This window comes from Lissotriton vulgaris, chromosome 7, assembly GCF_964263255.1.
Source record: "Lissotriton vulgaris chromosome 7, aLisVul1.2, whole genome shotgun sequence".
Lineage (NCBI taxonomy): Eukaryota > Metazoa > Chordata > Amphibia > Caudata > Salamandridae > Lissotriton > Lissotriton vulgaris.
In genome coordinates, this window is record NC_141695.1 from 1,329,616,527 (window position 1) to 1,329,633,537 (window position 17,011).

General features: G+C 46.7%; 2 protein-coding genes across 5 annotated transcripts in view; one reads left to right on the plus strand and one right to left on the minus strand.

Moving 5' to 3' along the window:
- LOC147703619 (uncharacterized) overlaps window positions 1-5,788 on the minus strand; it is a 68,455-nt gene extending 62,667 nt beyond the window's left edge. The window contains exon 1 of one of the 4 annotated variants that reach the window (XM_086931953.1): window positions 5,626-5,788. The gene's annotated coding sequence lies outside the window, so the exon portion shown is untranslated. Of the gene's footprint in view, window positions 1-5,155; window positions 5,279-5,625 lie in introns of those variants that run through there. The other 3 variants (XM_086931957.1, XM_086931956.1, XM_086931958.1) reach the window with 3 other exon arrangements.
- LOC147703615 (microfibril-associated glycoprotein 4-like) overlaps window positions 1-17,011 on the plus strand; it is a 742,150-nt gene that overhangs the window by 326,863 nt on the left and 398,276 nt on the right. The gene's annotated exons all lie outside the window — the stretch shown is intronic.

Here is a 17,011-nt window from a genome sequence, read left to right on the forward strand (position 1 = left end):
TTGTTATTTTGTCTAAGGGTTAGAGGCAGGGAGTTCCAGAGTTTCGCCGCTGTATGAGTGAAAGAGCGGCCGCCCCAGCGGGCTTTCTTGATTTTTGACATGGTAGCCAGATGCAATGAGGCCGAACGAAGAGCTCTGGATGGTGAGTAAGGTAACACTAGGGGGTACAGAACTGCCGGGCCAGTTCGATGGAAAGATTTGTGCAAAATGCACATGGCCTTAAACTGTGTTCTGGCAGCCACTGGGAGCCAATGAAGTTCTTTTAAGGCATTCCTGGCTGATTGCCAACGGGGGATGTTAAACAATAGACGGGCGGCACAGTTTTGGGTGACTTGGAGTCTTTTAGTCACTGCTGCCGGGGCTCCTAGATATAGAATGTTTCCATAGTCCAGGCGAGAGAGTATCAGGGCCTGGACCATGACCCTTCTCGCCTGAAATGGAAGTAGGGGGAGCACTTTGCGGAGCATTTTCATTAGCCCCACACAAATGGAGGCCGTTTTGGTAGCTTGGACTGAGAAATCCAGCGCTCTATCAAGCCAGATTCCTAGGCTCTTTATTTGGTCCTTAGGAGGAGGGGGGACACCGAGGCATGTAGGCCAGCTAGAGGCTAAGGAGGTTGGGGAGGGGTTACCTAGTAACATGATCTCAGTCTTCTCCCCGTTGAGTTTGAGGTGGGAGAGTTGCATCCACTTAGCAACAGCCTCTAGACAAGGGCCCAAGGTGTTAGACGAACCCTCATTGTGGTCCAGAGAGACCACAAGTTGGGTATCGTCTGCGTAGGTGACAATTCGCACACCAAAAGGGAGGACTATCTTCTCTAGAGGCTGCATATAGACATTAAAAAGTGTGGGGCTCAGGGAGGAGCCCTGTGGAACCCCACAGCTAAGCGGATGTTTTGATGATGCCACCTCTCCCTCAAACACCTGAAAAAAGCGTTCCTCCAGGAAGGAGGTCAGCCAAGTCAAGGCCGCGCCCGACACTCCCATGCCCTTCAAACGATGTAAAAGTGTGGCATGGTTAACAGTGTCGAACGCGGCACTGAGGTCAAGAAGTATAATGGCTGTTTTTCCTCCCTGGTCCATTATAGCTCTGGCTGCCTCTGTTACTGCCAGAAGGGCAGTTTCGGTGCCATGCTGGGGACGAAACCCCGTCTGGGAGACCTGTAGAAGATTGTTGGACTCTAAATAGTCCCCTAAGATTTTATTAATATGTCTCTCCAACAATTTGCTCATCCATGGGAGCAGCGAGATGGGGTGGAAGTTGGACAGATTGTTCTGGTCCAAATTCGGCTTTTTCAGCAATGCCCTTACCATCGCGCACTTCCATGTGGCTGGGACAGAGTTGGAGGTAATGGAGGTGTTAAGAGTCTCCAGAATAAACGGGCGAATGGTATCAATCACTTTTACTAAGGTCTGTGGGGGAGCTGGATCGTTTGGAGATCCTGAGGTAACTTTATGGGCCAGGATATCTAAAGTGCTGGGATCCAGAAGTGGAAAAGAGACTAAAGAACAAGATACAGGTAGATCAGAGTCCAAGGTGACGGAGGAAGCCATATCTTCACTACCATTCGAGAGTTGGGAATAGATGGCCTGAATCTTCTGAGAGAAGAAAGTGGCCAGATTCTCACAGCGAACCTGTGCACCCTCTGATGGCAAGATCTCTGAAGGAGGGGAAATTAAAGATTTGGCAATTTTAAAAATTTCCCTAGGGGAGTTAGCTGCCATGTTGATTTTGGTTTCATAGAACTTGGCTTGAGCAAGTTTTATTTCATTCTTGTATTGCCTAATTGCCACTCTATACTCCAATTTCTTCAATTGAGAGCGGTCTTTCCTCCAGGCTCTCTCCGCTTTGCGGCAAACTTGTTTCAAAGTCCTAAGGGAAGGGGAATACCAAGGTGCAACTTTAGATCTTTTTATCACTTGCCGATAGCCCTTCGGAAGAACTTGATCTAATGTAGTGGAAATCCAGCTGTCAAAATTGAAAGCTGCCGTATCGGAATTCCTGGATTTTTGAGGTGGCTGTTCAGAGAGAGCCTTAAGAAGCGGAAGAGAACTCCATTTCCTACCCCAGTGCCTGTCATGAGTTTGTGGGGTAGAGGAAATGTTAGTGGACCAAATAAGGGGAATTAAAAAATGGTCGGTCCAAGGTAGTGGTAGTGGTACTTCTACCGATAAGTTGTCTAAATTGCTATAGACGTGGTCTAAAAGATGACCTTTATTGTGTGTGGCCTGGAAACCCTTTTGGGACAAATCGATGGCCTGAAGATTTGACCGAAGGTTGTTAGCGGCAACATTAAGGGGATCGTCTAAATGCAAATTTAGGTCACCCAGCAGGGTGAAGTTGGCTGAGGTGAGCACTGAGTTAGCAGCTGAATCTGTTATATCAGCGATGAAGTCACCGAGAGAGCCTGGTGGTCGGTAAACCAAAATACCGGAAAAGGTACTTGTAGGTGAGAACTCGAGGGAAAAGTGTAGGCTCTCGCATGCTGAAGTGGGCGAGGAGGTAACACGACATCTATACTTTACACATTGCCTTGGAGATTGGCACAAGCAACCAGGCCTATCTCCATCTCCTTAACAAATACTTTCCTGACCCACGTCAACTAACCTAGACTTCAATATCCGAGTTGACTCCTCTCTCTCGTCATTCAAGGATAGTTGGTGACCGGACTGTGTTAACCACCTTTTTTTTAGTTCTCTCCCCCTCTGCTACACGGTTTACTTATTTTTCAGGCTGTATTTTTTTATCTCTAGTTATTTCCTAACTGCCTGCCTACTATGTAATGCAATTTCCTTCTGTTGATTTTTACAATGTGTATGTAAAGCGCTCTGATACCTAGGGGTCAAGCTAGCGCTATATAAAACTTTTAATAAAATAAAGCTACAGGAAGGTGAGCAGGGGCCATCTGAGTGCTTGTCCCTCCTTTCCCCGACTAGAAGCAAGGGTCCCTATTTGGACTAAGTTACCTACCTCAGCCAACTAGAGACCCCTAGTTCTAACACAAACCATGAGCAAGAAACGGGTGCAAAAGAATTTATGGAGGCCCTGCACGGATGAACAGATCACATCTTGGATTGTGACGTGTGCAGGGAGAGTGACAAGAGACTCAAGACAGAGTATCATGCCACCCTAAGTCACATTGAAGATTCTGGTGTACCCTGGGGTACTGTATGTTTGGACTTTATTGGGCCTAAGCATGGTGTTGAGGAGAGGTTAAGGAATGCTTTGGTGCTGGTTGATAATCATTTTAAGTGACTTGTAGTTCGTTTTATGTCTTATGTTACGACTAAAAGGATCATTGTGCAGTTAAAGATTATTTTTCAAGAAGAGGGTCTTCCCTGTAATCTTGTCACGGACAATGGTACTCAACTTCTGTGACATGAAATGAGGGACTTTCTTGGTAAGTGTGGTATTTCACATCAGTGCGCGGCTCTTTACAACCCCCAAGCCAATGACATGGTGGAATGGGCAATCCCCTGGTGAAGGATGCCATTTCCATGCCTGTACAGAGTGGAAAGGATGTCAGGGACGTGGTTGCCTAAATGGTTTAAGTTCATAGCACAATCGCAGACAGTACGACAGGTATTATCCCCTTTGGGAAAATGTGTGGGAGGAAGCCTGACACCAAGTTTTGCCTACGTGGCTCGTTTCTCCCAAGCCAGAATTCATCCAGGTGGATGGTGTCATATTTGACACAGGTGGTGTGTGTGCTGGTGACGGGGTCAAAATCAAACATGGCATCCTGGCAAAGGTTTGTCCAAGTTCTGGGGTCCCTTCAGAGTGAGGCAAGTTTTTGATAACTGCGTGCTTCTTGACAATAGCAACAAAAGGAACAAACGCAAGTGTGCGTTGTATCGCAAAGGGGAGATTGTGACTGTTAAAGCGGCTAGACTTGTTGGCGTGCGTTCTGGTGAGTTTAAGCAGCTTCATGTTGATGACTGATGTGGCTCTGGAGTCAGTAGCGAGGTTGGCTCTGGGGATGCTTTCATTTCCCTTCCCTTCCCTGTGGTCTTTCTCCTCTTGCGGTTGCCGAGATTACCCATTCTTCTAGGTCTCACGGGCTGCCTCGCTATTTAGAGGACTATGTTCCAACTTGAGGTTTTCCCTCCTATCTTCAGCACATGCACTTTGCACCTTTTACTTACCATTACTTGTTCTTGTTTCCTTTGTTTTCTGTTTGGTTCTTCATTTTAGGGTAGAAGGGATGGGAGGGTGTTGTAATGTGGCTCTTGCACTGTGTGGTGCTTTGCTGTTCCTTACTCTAGTTCTTCCTCTCTGGAAAGTCACAGTATTCCACCAGCGGCAGTTGGTCTTTGACTGGCAATGGTGGAATCACACTTTGTACTACAGTCGTCTGTTATGAAGAATAAAGACTTCTAGTTTTCCTCCTGTTGTCTGATGTCATCACTACAAAACCCAAAGTAAAACCAGAGTCCAAGAATCTCTTACCTCCGCCCAGAGTTTATGATGGTGACATATACCCCACTAGAGGGAGGCATCTGGAAGAGGTGAAGATCAGAGGTCTCTGGTCTCAGAAGGAGATCCAGTACCAGATCAGTCTTTTGGAGATTGAAACAAAACTTTTGAGCGCAGGTAGTGGCCGGGAACCTAAAATTACATATCACTTCTTCCCATACCCCCTAAGCTTTAAAAAAAATCCACCAATGCTGGCGCTATTTTAGGAAGTGCTCCCAAAAAATTGAACTTACTCTTCCAATATCTCCACTGCAACCCCTCCTTTTCTTGCTTTAAATAGGACCCCAAATCTCTACTGCTTAACTATATCAGAACTCTTGCTGTTTGATCCACGATTCATAAAGTCCTTAGATCCACAGGCTCTTTTGTTACTATTGCCTGACCCAGGAAGTCCCTACATTCGGAATAACGTTATTAACTTAATTGCCAAATTGATATGTACTTTTTTTGAGGGTTCGCAAAATTGTTATTGCTGGTTTGTATATACTTCCTTTGACTGTATTTGACCCACACAAGTATCGTGAATTAACCTATGATCACATCTTGTAAAGCGCTCGGATAACCCCGGGTCTAACTAGCGCTATATACATCTCAAATACAAATAAACAAATACATACACATCCTGTTTTTCTAAGTAAATCACCTTATCTCCTATTGTGATCTTGTGTGATGTACGTACCTGGTGCTCGTGTAAAGCGCCCCAATGCCCTCGGGTTAAGTTAGCGCTATATAGAAGCTGCCCAAAAAAAGTAAGTGTCAGCAGCTGCTCGCAGAACGAGGCTCACCTCGGGTGAAAATTTTAAACCACGATTTTCAGTGTTCCACGGAAATCTAGAAGCTTCCGGGTTCACAGACGGCTGATGATCACGCGCGAGGTTTAGCTGGACAGGGCGCTTACTACGGCGGAGGTTCACCGCAATAAGGCATAGTACCGTGCGTATCAGAGACGCAGGGACCCTTCCCCTGTGCGCGGGTTGCTGGGCAACTGCTACGAGGGCGAGATGTGTGTCGACTTCCCGGTCTGTGGAAAGCCGATGCAGGTCTGTGTACGTTTTTTCTTTCGGTTGACGAGTTTAGCTAAAAGTAGCTACTAGGGATGTGGATTCAGAACTCATCTACCCCTCACAGCGTGTGTACGCCTCGTCTTACCCGTAGAAGACGCAGGATCCTGGTCGAAAGCACACACAATACTGTCACCGGAAACAGGCACAAAGTTCGCAGGGGGCTTCGGCTAGATCTTATCTGATCTCGGCCAGTTGGAGTCAACCAGTGGCTGAAGGAGCCGCCAAGAAAACAGAACCAAAGCAGTCCCCGCCCACAAAAGAGCGCGAGTAGCATTCTCCAAAGCCACCTATAGTCTAAACAAGCATTGGCATAGCCAATATTTCTCGCCCTTGGGGCCTTATAAGTGTTTATACAGAGCTATTGGCTTTGTTTGAAACTCCTTAGCACACGTTAAGTAAATTATATTCAATCTTATACATGTGTTTTCACCATACAGTTCACATAAAATTAAATTCTCAATCCTTTTGTTCAGGTTTGTAGCTTTATTTTCAGGAGACGTCACAGCCAACACGTGTTTCGTCGGTTTGGGGAATGTAACCCCCGACTTTCTCAAGGCTATTCTCCACTCTTTCCGTAGATATAATTTGAGGTGATAATTCCAACCCTCAGTGGGGTTCTTGTGAAGATGAGGAAAATACAAATGAATTTTCTTTCCAGCGTTGACCAAGATGCTGGTTCAATCTCGGTGAGCTTGTTGCCGTGTTCTTGAACGGGAGATAATAAGTCCCGTCTGCTCCGTATATGCAACATATACGGAGCAGACGGGACTTATTATCTCCCGTTCAAGAACACGGCAACAAGCTCACCGAGATTGAACCAACATCTTGGTCAACGCTGGAAAGAAAATTCATTTGTATTTTCCTCATCTTCACAAGAACCCCACTGAGGGTTGGAATTATCACCTCAAATTATATCTACGGAAAGAGTGGAGAATAGCCTTGAGAAAGTCGGGGGTTACATTCCCCAAACCGACGAAACACGTGTTGGCTGTGACGTCTCCTGAAAATAAAGCTACAAACCTGAACAAAAGGATTGAGAATTTAATTTTATGTGAACTGTATGGTGAAAACACATGTATAAGATTGAATATAATTTACTTAACGTGTGCTAAGGAGTTTCAAACAATTTTGTGGCTTTGCCTAAACCAGAAGAGGGTAGTGGTTCTCTTCTCCTTGTAGCACCGTATAACCATTACAATTGAGTATCCAAATCTTGGACAGGTGCACATCCCCTATTGGCGCCAATACCTAGTAAACTACCACTATTCCAGTAATTAAAGAGCTATTGGCTTTGTTAACGTCTTTAATCTGTGTTGTAGAACATTGTCATGGTGCAAGGGCAGCAGCGTGTTAAAGACTGCATGAAGGTTGTGACAGTGAAAGGGCTGTTGCCGTTAAAGACTGCGTGAAGGTTGTGCATGCAGGTTGCGATGGTGGAAGGGCCGCCTGTAAAGATTGTGAAGGTGAAAGGGCCGTAGTGCGTTAAAGACTCCGGTATGGTTGTGAAGTAAGGCCTTCTGCCTAAATATTGTGACAGTTTAAGGGCTGGTGGCGTCTTAAAGACCGCTTGCAGGTTGTGATGGTGCAAGCACCGTCTGCGCGAAGATTGTGACGGTGAAAGGGCTGGTGGCACGTTAGAGACGGTGTACAGGTTGTAGGGTGGAAGGGCCCGTGTCCCGTTAAAGACACAGTGAAGGTTGTAGCGGTGCAAGGGCCGGTGGAGCGTTAAAAACCGAGTGAAGGTTGTGACGGTGTAGGGGTCGGTGGCACAAAGGAGATCTGAGGTCTGGACAGAGCCTCCTGTTTATCTTCAAAGAGCAGCCCTGGGCCACAAACCCAGCGCTCTCTATCTGCTGCCACATTAAGTGCAAATAAGAGCTGGCAACTTGCAGAGTGCACCTTTGGAAACTGGTTTCGACTCTCAAGCTGCTCCAACCTGTTCTCACAGTCATGAGTCTGGAATGTGCTGTTCTGACAGTTTGTGTGTAGGTTTGTACGCAGCCGTGTTCAGTTGTTCTCTGTTGGGCACATCTGTTGTGCTGGTTGGTATCGTCACTACAGACAGTAGTTTCTGTGCTTCACGAGATGGCCCAGAAGCATTGAAAAAGAAACTTCAGGGTGAAAATGAATACAAAAACGTATAAGGGATGGCTGATAGCGATCGGGGAATGGAATAACATCAAATAAACCAATGGGAGATAGCGTGACAAATTAAAGGGTGCGAGAAAGAAATAAAGGAGTGAACATGAGGAAGAACAATAGACAAATGGATAGCGATCAGGGAATGGAATAACGTCAAATAAACCAATGGGAGATAGCGTGACAAATTAAAGGGTGCGAGAAAGAAATGAAGGAGTGAACATGAGGAGAAACCACAGACCAGTGTGGAAGAAAAAACTGGGCGAGCATTAAAACGGATATCAGTTGAGGATAGTAAAAGAGAAATCTAGGGATAACTAACATGGCTGGGAAAGCGACCACGCTGTGTTTAATTAGTGAAATGATCCACGACGAGGAAGGAATGCAAATGCCACTCTGCGTGCCGCTGCTCCATCCCGACAGCAAAACGATGTGGGAGTGACCTGTAAACAAAGAGGTGGGACATGCGCCCGCCTTTGGCCATTTGCCTGATTTCAATATTGAAAGCCACATGCAAAGGCATGGGAGTTGCCAGACCCACACAGAGAAGTTTCGGAATGCTCACAAGAAGCCTCCCATAGAGCAGGGCATAGGCACTTGGCTCGACCTAAACACCGTCCCTGTGATGCATAGTAAGTAGCTAATTATTCATTCCAGTAAAATCTGCAATAGGAGTAGAAACGAAACTAAACACTTGCAATAAAAGTATGGTTTTGAATTGCTTAAAACAAACACCGATCGCTTGTTTTAATTCAACAAAACTGAGTGTTGTAAATTAGGTTTGCACTTGAAGCCGGAACCGGCAGCTATTGGAGATGCAAGTACAACAAGCTTGGCAAAGCCAATAGGACCGTTTAAGTGAGATCTATTCATAGCTGCCAAGGTTTCAGATTGCTATTTGTGACACTTTCATAATTTCAGTGTAATTATGAGGGACATTGCCTATTAGTATAACATCAGACCCCTGTTTCACACAGTCAGTGTGATTGATGACACTTTTGGTTGGTAATCGGCAGTGCAGGTCCATGGCACTGACCTTCCACCAAACTTAGAGGTTTCTTTATCAATGATGCTTTCCAGTGTAGTATCTTGAAGTGCCGGTGTAAATCTTCTGAAACTGTTTTTGCGATCAAGCCAGTATAATCTCAGTAGCCAAAGTTGCTCATTTGCTCTACGTCCTCCATGAATGAGGAAATCGCGAAGTTCAGAATTGCCTAAAAACAGTATGATGATTTTTAGTTTGACCAAGCTGAGGGACTTTGGGAGAGTAGTAGCAGGGACAAAGTGATGTTAGGCAGGTGGAGGGGGGAGATGCGGCGTCTACTGCTTGACAAAACTTCGTAGCACAGACTCCAATTTAAAACACCCGACAATTTGCTCTCTGAATCTAGTTTCAAATAGCTTCTTTGTTTAACAACTGTTCCACTTTGTGTTGTAGTCATTGGTAATCTATCTTTAGCCGTGGCTGCTTTGTTGGAGGTGACTTTGGTAACTATGTAATAGCCGTATTTTATATTTAGTATCCTTTCGTCAGAGGAAATTCAGTCCATTCTTGTAAGAAGTCTCCTATTCTCCCTCTTACTGGTGACTAGTTTAGATGGGTTACTTGTGAGCAGTAACTTGATGGTGTGGTTCCCCCTTTTGGGATTCCGCACCAGCAAAAGGATAGGCTTGAGTGGTACTGCGATTGTGTGTGTGTGTGGGGGGGGAGGGGTTCACGTCGCTGGCTGTTGAAAGCCTGTGTGGTAAGTGTGTAATTGTATGGTCCCCTAAACTGAGGTTACTCTCTTTCTGGGCTATGCCCACCTCCCACAAATTCCCCTTGTATGGATGAGCCCCCCATTGCCTTGGCGATTTTTTTTTTTTCATTACCTGGAGAAAACTAAGCATCCTCCGAATCCTAGATTCAGTGGGAGGTGTGCATTTTCACCACTTTCTCCTTCATTCATGCCCTGGATACAGAATAAATTAGCACAGGATCAATCTGATTTTTATCGCTGAGTATATCTCTGATATCAATAAAAAGCTTGATGCCATGGCAAATACAATTGAATCCCTTCAGGACCGAAATATCCAACGGGTTCTTTCCCCAATTTGTACATGTAGTCCCATACTTGAAAAACTAAGGGACCTTCCGTCAATACTCAAAAGCATCCTACAGGAATGCAGACCTACAAATCATGGCTCCAACTGCTTATTGGAGGAAAGAGACCATCATAAAGCCCGACTTAACAATCCCACAGTTAATTCAGATGTGAGGAGTGAAAATGTCTTGGTAGAAATAGAAACTTTACAACAAGTTATAGATTCAAACACTCAGCTGAGAAAGGCATCAAAAACAAAATCTGGTGAACTATCTGAAGAACAGAACATGCCGGGGGTTATACCGCAGGACCAGATCAACAATCGTCAACATCTGACAGCAAAAGAACAACCAAGCCCAGAGCAGATAAAAGCCACAAACATTCAGGAACAAGTTTTAACTAAAAGACAGAAAAAACGTGCAAGAAAAATCAGAAAGCAACAATTAAGCAGTAGACCCGCCAATATGCAGGCCGTAAACAATTATCCAATCTTTAATCTCCCCAAAACTCTAACGATTCCTGAAACTAAAACAGACAAGAGAGAACACAAGTCCAATACTATGCTCAAGATTCCAAGAAACGAAGTACAACAGCCAACTGTCATGGGACCCAATTGCAACATAAGACCCGAGGAGCGGACATCAAATGCGCTAACGTCCATAGAGGAATGCAACAACGATGAACTCTCGACCTCCTTTATTGAAAAAAATTGTGCAAACTGGAGTATAGTTAGTGTTGACGTCGAACCCACTCAATTGAACAGAAACTCGCAGAGCCCAAAGGGTCAATTTAAAAACAGTGGGACAAAATCAAAACCACCAGTCCTAATTTCTCAACCAGATCAGGCTCAGACCATAAGAGCCCAGGAGCAGACCTCAAGTGCAATGGTGAAGAAGGGACACCCAAGGGAGGCAATTGCTAAAGGTGACAAAAATACACAACAAGCATTTACAATGCAATAGGTTTCGCATTGACGTGAGTTTGAGCTATTGACATTGCAAATAACAATGCCTTTTATTTTTTTTTAAAACATAAATAAAAGTCATTGTTATTTACAATGTTAATAGCTCAGACTAGTGTCAATGCGAGACCTATTGCATTGCAAATGCTTGTTTTCATTGGAGTCTAAATGAGCATCTTAATCTGTAGCTGCACAATTATTCCGACCTAATTAGCTTGAGTGGGGGTTGGGCAGGTGGCGGTCTGCTCTGTGGGCGAACCACAACCAGGTGTGTTCTGTGCTGGAACAGAGGCACGTCAGCCGCTGCCCCGATAATTCACAGGGACATAGTTATCCGTGTAGCAGGTGCAGTGACGCTGGGGCAGACTGTAGAAAGAGCCACAGTCACCGTAAAAAGGAACCTGTTGCAGGAAGTGGAGTGAGGCGCTGCTTCCAACTTCCGGTCACACATTTCTTCGGCCCCTGTATGCCTGCCCCCCAGCCTGGGGCACCCAAGGGCCGTGCGGGGTGTTATGGTGCCTCTTGAAAGGTTGTTTTATATCCTACAAATATGCCTGTTTTTATTTTAACATAACCGCGTTCTTGTAAATATAAAAACACTAATCAGAGGAGCCCTCGCATCAAAATCTCCCAGAACCATTTGTGGAAAAATAGATGCCCGTGATGCCTTCACCTGTGGTATTCTCCTTTGAATCGCTAAACTCGCCCCATTTAACGTAAAAGAAATACGGGAGCACAAACCTCTATCAAAGCAGGGGGGGGGGAGGTCAGATTGACATGGTGTTCCTCTAACAATGTGTCCACTGTATGGTCAGGTGAAGTGTAATAAATGAGTAAAATGACAACTCAACGGGCGCCGAAAAAGTCTGCATTCTTTGAAACCCAAGAAGGCAGCACCTGGCTCTGAGCCAAGAAAAAATGGAAAACAAACAGATTTAAAGAGAAAAAAATGTGAGGGGAGGCACTGAAACTCAGCGCACAATACCGGTCTCATGGAGGGGCAGAGATTAGGCCGGTTGGTTTCGGACTGTAGTTTCGGCGTCCCACGGGGATGAGGTTGGCACAGGGGATAGCGGGCGAGGCCCAGCTGCCACCAAGCACCCTGGGGTAGAAAGGAGCCCGGGCACCGGGAGAGACGAGGCCACGGGTCATGCAAAGGGCACCCAGTGTCCGCGGGGAAGAAGCGTGAACTTATTTTGCGGCGACTGTTGCAGTGCTCCAGATTTACTACTGGATTTCTAGAGTATGGCGGGAGTTCAGGAGTGCAACTAAAGCAAAGCACTATATGTGCATTGGGTTCGGGGGGGGGGGATTTCTTCATACATGACTTATATGTAACACCGAATCACTACATCTATCTATCATTTCTATAAACTATGTTTATCTGACAGGATCGCAGCTCTCCGCGCACTCTGAACACCAGGTCACTTTTACCAATATAAAGCGTAACTTTTAGCCAACTCGATAGTACTTTATTAGCTGTGAAGGATGAAAGACTGAACCTACCCCGCCCGTATTCCAACCAGTGGTCGGTCATACGCAAATACAGATGCCCCACATTAGACTCACGCCCCACCAAGCAATATGTCCCTAAGTGACCTGTGTGCTATACTGCTCGCTCGGGAAACTCTTCAAGAAGCAGGGACAAAGCTGCGTAATTGCTCTGCAGCGAATCAAGTGCCGGTTGGCGGCAGTACAGCCAATGGCAAGGTTAGGCTGCGAAACCGAAACCACAGTTGTAGCGCAGGAGACGCCGTCGCCGTGCACGTGCACGTTGGCTGTCCCTGCGCAAGCTGTGATGAGAAGACAAGCCGAGCCGAGGTAAGGGATATGTGTGTGTAAGCGCCGGGGGGTTCTGTATGTATGTATGTGTGTGTGTGTGTGTGTGTGTGTGTGTGTGCATGCATGTGTGTGTGTGCGGCTGCGGGGGGATTCTCTATGTGTGTATGTGCGTGTGCGTATGCCCGGCGGCGGGAGGGGGTCTCTATGTGTGTGCGAGTGTGTGTATGCGCGGCGGCGGGGGGGGGGTCTGTCTGTATGTGTGTGTGTGTGTGTGTGCATGCGTGCGAGTCTGCTTCCAAGGAGCCATGGGAGACAGGACGCGCGCGTGACCTGATCCGTTTACGCGCGTGTGCACATCACTTGTCTCCTGTCTCCCTTGACTCCTTGAAAGCAGAAACGATCACAATAGAGTTTCGCAGCGACTATCGCTTCGCGATCGGTTCGCAGTGCGCAACCTAAAAAGGGGGGGGGGAGGGGTGGAGGGGGAGGTACCGCCCAAAAAAGCAGGTCTCGATGGACGGGACAAACATGAAAAGGAAGTAAAAGATCACACTTACTAACAAATAAGCAAGAAAATTAAATTGACAAGGCAACCAATAAGCAACAACAATAAGCAATGGACCACTTTAAGTTAATGCTATGTTTGGCAACAGACAGAGGACCCCCACAGAATTCTACTATCAGAAACCCCAAGGATTAAATTGAATTGTCCAGGAAATTCGACCAGCCCAACAAGAACCAATGTCCAGTGCACTTGGAGACGGGCAACAAGATGCTAGAACGTTACAGGTCACCTGGAATAAACTTGAAGCTAGTAAATTCTTGCAAAATACCAAACTATGAAAACACAAGCATTGGCATAGCCAATAGGTCTCGCCTTTGGACCTTATAAGTATTTAGTTATGCAGCACAATATCCTTGTTGCAACAACATTAACTGCTGCATGGGTAAACACTTATAAGGTCCCAAAGGCGAGCCCTATTGGCTATGCCAATGCTTGTAATTGTATTTATATACAGCACTTACTACCCCTAATGAGGCGGTGTAACAATATCCATGTTCTATTGGCGAGCAGAAAGGGGGTGGGGGCTCTCCCACATACTTGGCATCCATTTGTGGATGAGCTTGCCCTGCCCATGGGCTTCAGACTCCACGAAGCGCACTTCGACTATTAGCAGCCAGGAACACTACTGTAATAAACCAATCTAGAAGTGAACCCCACTGTCATTACAGCTGTAGGCCCCAAAAAAGAGCACTTGACCACGTGTTCACCGTCATTACACATACACAACCTACATTAGCAACAGCCTGTCCCCAAGTGACATTAAAACAGAGAGGATTTGAACTGTTAAAACTAAGGCCTTAGACACTTGCAAAAGGCTAGACGCTCCTTCTCAATAAACTGAGCGTTGCAGCACACAATTCAATTTAAGTTAAAGATGAATGTATTACTACATAGTGTTTAAAGACATAGTATTTGCCATTGTAGATGTTGTATGTACCGCCACTATTACTTAGAAGGATACACGCTTTGGCAAATGCTTGTCAAACTATTTGCTTTTCCAATACTGTGGAGCAGCAGCAAAAAACAGCAGCAAGTGATGAAGTGTAATCACATATATGCAAATAGACCCGATTAAGGCGGCAGACTACCGATTTTCCAAGCCTAAAATGGCTTTATTTTAGCTTCTCCTGCCTGAAATTGCATTTTCTACAGTAGAAGTCAATGGTGAATTTTCATTCTCCCGATTTTTTATTTTGAATGTCCCACGTCTCTGTCCTAAAATGTTGGCATGTATGTAATCATCATATGCCTTGCCTTTTTTTTTATTTACGATTTGAAGATGTCGAACGTCACCTGAAGCAGTCAATTTTTTTTTTTAAATACATGTAATTTCTGATGTTTCCCTCTTCTTCATTTTGCTTGCAACATAGTGTCACTCATAATCGCTGAATGCCGCTCAGAATTAAAGTGAAGTTATGAAAATATCACACACAAACAATCTGAAACCTTGGCAGCTATAACTCTCTGCTAACAAAACATTTCGGGGGGGGGGCTGAATCTTTAGGCAGCATGCAGAGTGGAGCTGCAGGGAATCTTAGAAGGGGTGAAACAACAGCAAGGCCACATTAACATGAAAATGGTCTTTATAAAGACCTGTAAAGTGCTCGGGTGCGGCTGTGTGTGCGCCGGGAATCTGTCTCTCCCTGGGCTGCCACACACGAGGGGGGGGGGGGGGGGGTTGGGGGGGTTGGGCTGAAGCCCTTTGAGTCCAATGGGTCTGTGTTGCGCGCCTGATATTGACTGGTCTTTCCCTTTTGTCGCAATAGCGCCTCGTTGGAACAAGCACTTCTCTGTGCAAACCAATGCACGCCCCCAAAGACAAACTCTATTTATAATCCAGCACAGAGCACCCCACTCATGGACATTGATACACTTGATACTTGATGGCCGCAGGGGGCGTCAGATCTGTTACTAGGAAAAGGGGCGATAATTAGCTCCTGCTGTGTCTAGCAGCCGCCAGTGAATAGCGCTAACTGAGAAAACAGGAACATTAGTTAAGGACTAATAAGGCAGTTGGAAATAGAAAAAAAGGCAAATAAATGGAGAGGCACTTAAAATGTAAATGTAAATTACTCACTTATATAGCGCACGACTACCCGGAGGCATCTCGGCGCTTGCCTAGGGAACCCGTCCTGGTATTCCCCTGTGAGATAGCCCTGGCAGGGTATCCACAAGGTGAAAGCCAGGCATCCCGCCGCGAGGGGCCGTTGTGGAGATTAAGCAAGCTATTGCCCAGAGTCGCAGAGTGTGAGCCCGTGAGCTGAGAAGGCACCGGAGCGAGAATTAACGAGTCCGCGGAATTTGAGCCCAAGACCCGCCGAGGCGGGGAATCGAACCCTGGTCCCGGACCGAACTCAGGCTCCAGGTCTGCCGCCTCTAACCCCTGAGCCACGCTTCTCCACTTATGGCGTATGGGAGCGTGTGTTTGTTCCAAATAGTATGGGCTGCACGAGGGAGAGATTCTCACTCCGGCGTCAGCAAATCCCTTATGCACGCAAGGTTGTGCAGCATATCAATGGTGCCTTGTGGAGATAGGTTTCATTAAAGTGGGCAAATGTGGCTGGGAGTGGGCGCTCTACATTACAAGGGAGGAACAATGCTGCACAAATCTCACATGTACAGGAGCGCATAAGTCATTCTGAATGCGAAGAGCGGAGCTACCTTCCGGCTTCTCTGGTGGACGGGCTGAGGTGTGTTCTGTCAAAACCGGCTGCCGGAGAGCTTGTGCAGCGATTCAATGAGCCTCGGGGTATTTCCGATTAGCTACAGCTGATTAGCTAAGGCTGGGTCAAGCAGAGAGCTGTGGGCTAATAACCCATTCGGAGCCTCGGATAGTCAAGTGAATGGGCCGGAGAGCAGGCGTGAATCATAACAAGCATTGGCTGCGCGCCGAAAAAATAAAGCCATGCAGCCGCGAAATGGGGAGAGATTCTCACTCCGGCGTCAGCAAATCCCTTATGCACGCAAGGTTGTGCAGCATATCAATGGTGCCTTGTGGAGATAGGTTTCATTAAAGTGGGCAAATGTGGCTGGGAGTGGGCGCTCTACATTACAAGGGAGGAACAATGCTGCACAAATCTCACATGTACAGGAGCGCATAAGTCATTCTGAATGCGAAGAGCAGAGCTACCTTCCGGCTTCTCTGGTGGACGGGCTGAGGTGTGTTCTGTCAAAACCGGCTGCCGGAGAGCTTGTGCAGCGATTCAATGAGCCTCGGGGTATTTCCGATTAGCTACAGCTGATTAGCTAAGGCTGGGTCAAGCAGAGAGCTGTGGGCTATTAACCCATTCGGAGCCTCGCATAGTCAAGTGAATGGGCCGGAGAGCAGGCGTGAATCATAACAAGCATTGGCTGCGCGCCGAAAAAATAAAGCCATGCAGCCACGAAATGGGGAGAGATTCTCACTCCGGCGTCAGCAAATCCCTTATGCACGCAAGGTTGTGCAGCATATCAATGGTGCCTTGTGGAGATAGGTTTCATTAAAGTGGGCAAATGTGGCTGGGAGTGGGCGCTCTACATTACAAGGGAGGAACAATGCTGCACAAATCTCACATGTACAGGAGCGCATAAGTCATTCTGAATGCGAAGAGCGGAGCTACCTTCCGGCTTCTCTGGTGGACGGGCTGAGGTGTGTTCTGTCAAAACCGGCTGCCGGAGAGCTTGTGCAGCGATTCAATGAGCCTCGGGGTATTTCCGATTAGCTACAGCTGATTAGCTAAGGCTGGGTCAAGCAGAGAGCTGTGGGCTATTAACCCATTCGGAGCCTCGCATAGTCAAGTGAATGGGCCGGAGAGCAGGCGTGAATCATAACAAGCATTGGCTGCGCGCCGAAAAAATAAAGCCATGCAGCCACGAAATGAAACAAGTCAGGTCCCGGGCCGGCAGCCAATCACAGCGCGGCCCGGGGAATGACGTCACGGGGGTGTCCCGGGCCGGCAGC